Genomic DNA, 6734 nt, shown 5'->3' with positions numbered 1-6734 from the left:
TGGTGCCAACCAGGCAATTTCCCCGTCCACACTTCCTATGGTGTGAGGCCCGGTATAAGGTCTAGCCAATCATGTTCCTCCGCTACCTCGCACACCCACCCTTTGTTGCATACCCCAACCACAGGTCCTTGTCGGTCCTCTTACACCAATTAAGGATGGACCCCGACCACGACAACGATTTGGGACTCGTTAACCAAACTCCTTCGCCGGTAGCCGCAACCCATCATAGACCACTTACCGTGGGGAATTAGAATGGGATCCCCACCCCACCGCTTGCCCAACCTGGGTCAAGTGTCTACGGTAAGCGCATCCGTTGATGTACGAGAGGTGGAAACACTTTTGACTACTCCGTCCCACTCCGGATCTTATGGTTAACACGGGTATTACGGCACAAGAATCACTTGGCGACATTTGTTGTTTAATCCTAGATGGATATTAACCCTTGCAATGGAACCTCCACCATATCAACACAATCCATGGTTCCATTGCCCACCACATAGTCATATTCATAGTTATGAAAGTAGTGGTTTTGGTTTTTATGCAATAGTGATAATCTTAGTACTTTGCAAGTAATTTGATAAAGATACTCAAATGACATGAGCAAGTGATGAACTTGCCTTTCTTGACTGCAAGATTATGCAGGCAAGGGTCTTCGATACGTAATAACTCCAAATTCTGAAATAACATCATCGTCCGGTAAGGACGATGTTTAAAAGATTGGCAAGGATGCAATAGTGCATAAGTATGAGATGCAATCGCTCTAAGCGTGACCTAACCACGATGGTTTAGGATTAGTGAGTTGAAATGATTTATTTAGGGTGTGTTGCACTTTTAGATTGATTCCACAAACAAGGTTCTTATTAGGGTTTTGTTGTCTTAGAAACATAAACAAGTGGTATAATGCATAATAATAATCATACACACCCAAGGAATAGTAGTTGTATAATAAGTAAAGAGTAGTTGTCAATTTTAAGTCCTATAGTGCATGGTTGATGATTATTTATTATACAATTCAAAAGAATAACTTTTGAAGAGCATGTTCTTTAATAAAGAACAAGTAGGATAATTAGGTTTGTGGTTTTCTAGGGTTTACTATGGTTCTAATTTGGTTTCTGGAGTAAGTAGTAGATGGATCACAACCTAGTTGGATTCATCAACACCTAGGGCTTGTAAGGTTGAATTAAGCCTGGCATCCTAAGCAATTATTTATTCAGGGCTGCTATCAAGGTTGGTTCATCTAGCTGGTGATAGCTAGCTAGGGCTTATAGGTCCTATTAGGCAGGGTTGGTGATGATCCTCTTGTTTATTTCAAAAGAATAACTTTAAAAGAACATACTTCTTAAATAATAAGAAGTATATCAATTAGGGTTGAGGTGGTCTAGGTAATAGGAACTAGGGTTTTACACTTGGTTGATCCTACTAGATCAACAAGTTTTATTTAGATGAGAACATAGCATATCAATTAACTAGTGATAGGGTTCTTACATTTTATGTGGTCATGGCAATTATTTAGTTGCTATCATGGTTCTATGTTTGAAAGGAAACTATCATGATCACATGTTCTAACCTAGGGTTTAGGTTAGAAGCAATTTAGGGTTCACATGTAATATTGGATCTAGGGTTCCTAATGGAGTTAGGGTTTTAGGGTTTCTCATGACATGATAGGTTTCTAGTTTCCTCCCATATAGAACTAGGGTTTACTATTTATCATATAGTTCTATGATTAATAATTTTGTTTTAATTTTGAAGTTATTAATAGCTTCAAAATAATATTGAATATGGCATTTATTATTTTTAAACAATTAATGATTAGGGTAATTATTAATCAGGGTTTAAGTTTCTCTAATAATGATTTAACAAAATAACAAATAAAGAAAATTAGTTTTAATGTTCTCTTTATTTATTTACTGGTTTTTATTTAATTTTGGATTTTTTTTACTAATTATTGAATTTTAATTGAATTTAGAATTAAAATTAAAGGCTTAAATAAAAAGTAATAAGTAATTAATTTTTTTTATTAATAATAAAAATTTCATTTTATATTTTTATTGGATAGAGTTTATTTTTAGGATCATTTTGATATCACATTTGGTATTTTTCAGAATTGAAATGAATTTGATTTATTTCTGTAAAGTTGCAGCAATTTGTGAAATTTGAATTTAAACAAAAAAATAACTAAAGCTACCCGGCCAGGATACACCCACGAGTCAATGACTGGTGGGGTCCTAGCCATGTCACCAGCCATGGTGGCGATGACGTGGCACAACCCACGGTGGCCGGTGGCAGTAGCGGTGGTCGCCGGCGATTCCGGCCACCCGCGAGGCCGTGTTCGGGTGCGTTGGAACGAGAACGAGGAGGCGGTCCCAGTGGTGGTGGCGCCGCCACCAAATGGTCACCGGAGCTTGGCCGGCGGCGAAGCCGAGCGGCAGAGCTCACGGGACATTGGTGCGGGCACGATTGAGGGCGTAATCGAGGGGGATAGGATGCTCAGGAGATTCAGAGGCTCACCGCAGGCACGACGGACTTGTCGGCGAGGCGAGAGATGGTCGGCATCGTCGGAATTCGTCGTTCCCGGCGTTGGGGAAGACGGACTCAACGGCGTCGATTTTGAGCACGATGGCTCAATTCCACAGGCAGGTTGGACAAGTCGAGGACGAGGAAGACGATGGCGTCCACGGCTTGGCTTGGGAAGGCTCCATTCACCGGCGATAGATGGTGGCCGTGGAGGCTAGGGTTTGGGGAACTTGGGGAAAAGAAGAACAGAACGAAGGAGGCTTCGGCCGAGTATTTATAGGGTCGATGCGGGTCGTCCGCGGTCGCGCGGTCCCGGAATGGCGGCCGGGACGTGGAGTTCGTCGTCGCCGTGGCGTCCTCCCCGTGCGTCGACGGTGGCGAAGAAGGAGACGACGCTCTCCTCGCCCTTATCCGCACGAAACGGTACACGGGCTGGTGTTGGGCTGCGAAGTGGTGATGGTGTTGGGCTGCTCTGCGGGCTTTTGTTGGGCCGGGGTGGCCCGAGAGGTAAGCCTCCCCTTTTTCTTAATTTTCTTTTCTCGTTTTCTTTTTCTGTTTTGTATTTCTGTTTTGAATTTTCTATTTTGAATTCAGACTTGAATTCAAATTTTATTTGAGTGTTTCTTGTTATGTTTACTTGAATTGAGATATAGTGCAATGACTATTGCTCCATTCTTTATTTGAAACAAATATTGTATATTTGATTATATTTCATACTTGCATGTTTATTCAAAATAGCGAATATGTATGAGTTCATATTCTCATATTTTTTTAACTTCCTTTTTCTTGTGAATTAATTCTGTTAGGATTTATAAGAGTTGATAATTGCAACTCAAGGTATTTCAGAGGTTATTATTAGGAGTTGGTTTCTATTTGAGAAGTTGGTTGTTCACATATGATTTTATGTGAGCATTAATGCTATTAGGGTTTTATGATTTCCATTACAATCCCCCTTGTAAGTTAACACTATAATTATCATTGAAAGGATCTAGGGTAGGTATTGTTCCCTCATGGTGGTTCTTGATTACCAAGATGAATAGTTGATCACTACACATGTGGTTTTAACTATATAATGTAGCACAAGGTTTTTCTTATGTTGAAGAGTTGAAGCGAGAAGATTTATTTGATGTGAAAATCTAGGGTTCAATTGCTATTTACCTGATGACACATGGGTTGAATCTTAATTGTGGTTTAGGTTTTATTTGTGATCACCCAAGTGATACTCAAACTAGAGTTGAGATTTAATTCTAGGTTATAGAGATTGGATGACACCATATTGCATGTGCTAGGGTTTAATCTCCCCTAACCATGATAAGGTGGTTACTTGCTTAATATTTCATGTGCTTCCCTAATTACTAGGGATTTGAGATTTGGTTTTATCTACAACCAATTAACTCCTTTTATATCCTTAATCTATTTAAAAAAGTAATTAAAGTGGTTATAGTTCTTTTTATAGTTAACTTTGGTTATAATGATAAATGGTTTCTCACCATATAAGGTATAGAGTTTGACTCTAAGGTTTTCTTAGGTTTCTTAGGTGAAGAATAAGTGGATTATATATGTGGTAGAATTCTACTTATGATCACCAAGTGGTTCACAAGTTAAGATTGGGATACAAGCCTAAGGTTGCTTACTAGTTACCTTCCTCTAATTTCATGTGAGGAGGAGATCTTCTTATTCTAGTAGGGTTTAACTTATCCTCACATACCTCAAGAGCATGATCATGGATTAGGCATGATCAACTTGTTTTTAATATCTTTACCTCAAGTTCTTAGGGTTTATGATCATCACTCTATTTATAGTGTTCATGGCTTGGCTTCCTAAAGTATTTCTAATGGAATGGTCTTCACTTCTATGATCAAGTATTGTCTTGATCAACTAAGCATAATATCTCCTTTATAGTTTCTTGGGTGGACATGGCTATGGTTGTCTCTATAGGTTATATCCCAGGAGAATGCCTGAGATATTCTGTTAGGGTTCCACTTAAATAATGTTGATATTATCATCTCGGGTATAAGGATAGTTCTCTCCCTCACATTCAAGTGTTGGCTTTAACTTTCTTGAGTGTAACACCTTAGCTTGGGCTCTCTTATAAAGGAATGGTTTATTCTAGGGTTTATGGTGTATTCACCATATCTCAATAAATAACAAGTCTAAAACTCCACTTGGCTATCTTGGTTGAATTATTCTCCTCCTTACTTTATCAATTCATGGATATGTTATTATTCCATGTGATATTAGGTTATCTTACCACTCCAAGGAAAATGGTTTGCAAGCTAATACTTTAGCTCAAGGTTGTTCTTGATTCTTAATTATGTAAAGATAAAAATTAGTATCTATGGTTTCTCTCATTTGGAAGGACTTGAATAATATCCCAAGGTTGTGTTCTTAAGATGAGGTTTTATTTACATAGATGTATATCCAGGGTTTAGCTCAAGGTTTGTCATTGCTCCTTTAATAGTTATAATAGAACTCTCACCTCTCTAGGTTTGATGCTTAATAATTTGGAATAGAGAAGAATATATACTTCTTGAGTGGATTTCCTTGTTATAGTTCCAATGTTGAAGTGGAATGAATACCATGAGGTTTCATGGTAAGATCATGGATTAGTTTTTAGGACATGGAGAAGATAGTCAAGAATGGTTTCTCCATTTTATTGTTACTTGGTTTGTAACTAAACATATGTTCTTATGTTATGGCAATGATTACCATATTATGATCTTTTATAAGATCAAGTAGTTGATCCTTGATTAAAGGGTTGTTGTGTTAGTTTTAATTCCATTTGATCTAACCCCTTAGATCAAATTATCTCTACCCAAAACAAGGTTTTAGCAAAGTCACATTGAGGTTTATAGCGCTTGACTTGATGAGCTACTTCAATTCCACCAAGGTCAAGTGAAACTTCGATTCATCGTGACTGTTTTACTTTAAAGCGCGAAAATTCCCCAGATTTTCTATGCATGAATGCAATGCACACATCTGTTTCCTCTATTTTGTAACCCAATACCTGGGATATTACACCCTTGCCCCTGTTGCTGCTTCTTTCTGTCGCTTGGTGGTCCTTGTTGGCATGATCTCCTCTTGCTCTTCATTGCGATGACGACGAGAGGATGGCTTGACCTTACCACCACGGGTCTTAGGTGCTCCTGTGAATAGCAAAGGTTTGGGAGGGAATAAGGGATAAGTGCACAAGCCGAGAAATTAAGGATCAAAGAGGACACTAGCAAGCAACATTGGTGACTTTAGACAGAGCGGTAGTACCGCAATCCAATCCGGTAGTGCCGCTTTGACCGGTAGTACCGCCCGAGGATGAGCGGTACTACCGCTTAAGCTCCGCACAGCCAAATCGAGATCGGGTTCAAGGTAAAAATCGATCTAGAGTCACACATTGTTGCTAGCTAGTATCCCTGCACATGAATAGCTTCCAAGAATGCTTCTCCACCACAAAACTCCAACAAACCCTAGCATATGCATCTAGGGAGTTCAACACACCCTAGAGAGAGAAATTAGGGCTCATACCGGAGGACATGGCGGAGAAGGGGTTGGGGAAACTTCTCCACGGAGGAGATTTGGCCGGCGGCGGCTGGAAAAGGAGATCGGGGCCGATCTCCTCGAGTTCTTGAGCTTGGAGGAGCTTTTGACTTGAGGTGGAAGAGGAGATGTGGTGATTTGGGGTAAACCCGACCCCAACCGGTACCTCTTGTCAAAAGATGCAAGCGGTAGTACCGCTCCTAAAAGCGGTAGTACCGCTTACCGCATCGGCCCGGTACTTAGAGCGGTAGTACCGTTCTGGGGATAATTGTTCAGTTTCATCAGAGAACTGCCCTAGAGCGGTAGTACCGCCCCAAGAAGCGGTAGTACCGTCCTCCAAATTCAAAAACCTCAGATTTTGGTGTAGACTTGTGCATTTAGACTGAGTTGGCTCAAGAGATAGATGATGGCTTAGGATTAGATTACGGAACTGTTAAGGTACTACCCAACCAAGCTTGCAAGAATCAAAGCAAGAAAAGCCAAGCTTGGGTGAATCTCCCGTGAAGAAACAAAGAGAAAAGAAGAAACGACAAACAAAAACAAAAAGAGAAAAGAAAAAGAAAACAAAAGGAACAAAAACTCCTTGAGGAGGAGGTTTGGTGGCCGAAGCCACCGTGTAAGAGTTTGGTAGTGTGAGGTCGCGTAGAGACCTAGGACTCACGACTACAACTCAACATGAAGCTCATAGT

The sequence above is a fragment of the Lolium rigidum genome, chromosome 7 (genome assembly GCF_022539505.1).
Source record: "Lolium rigidum isolate FL_2022 chromosome 7, APGP_CSIRO_Lrig_0.1, whole genome shotgun sequence".
Classification (NCBI taxonomy): domain Eukaryota; kingdom Viridiplantae; phylum Streptophyta; class Magnoliopsida; order Poales; family Poaceae; genus Lolium; species Lolium rigidum.
Note: the sequence above shows the minus strand (reverse complement) of the source record.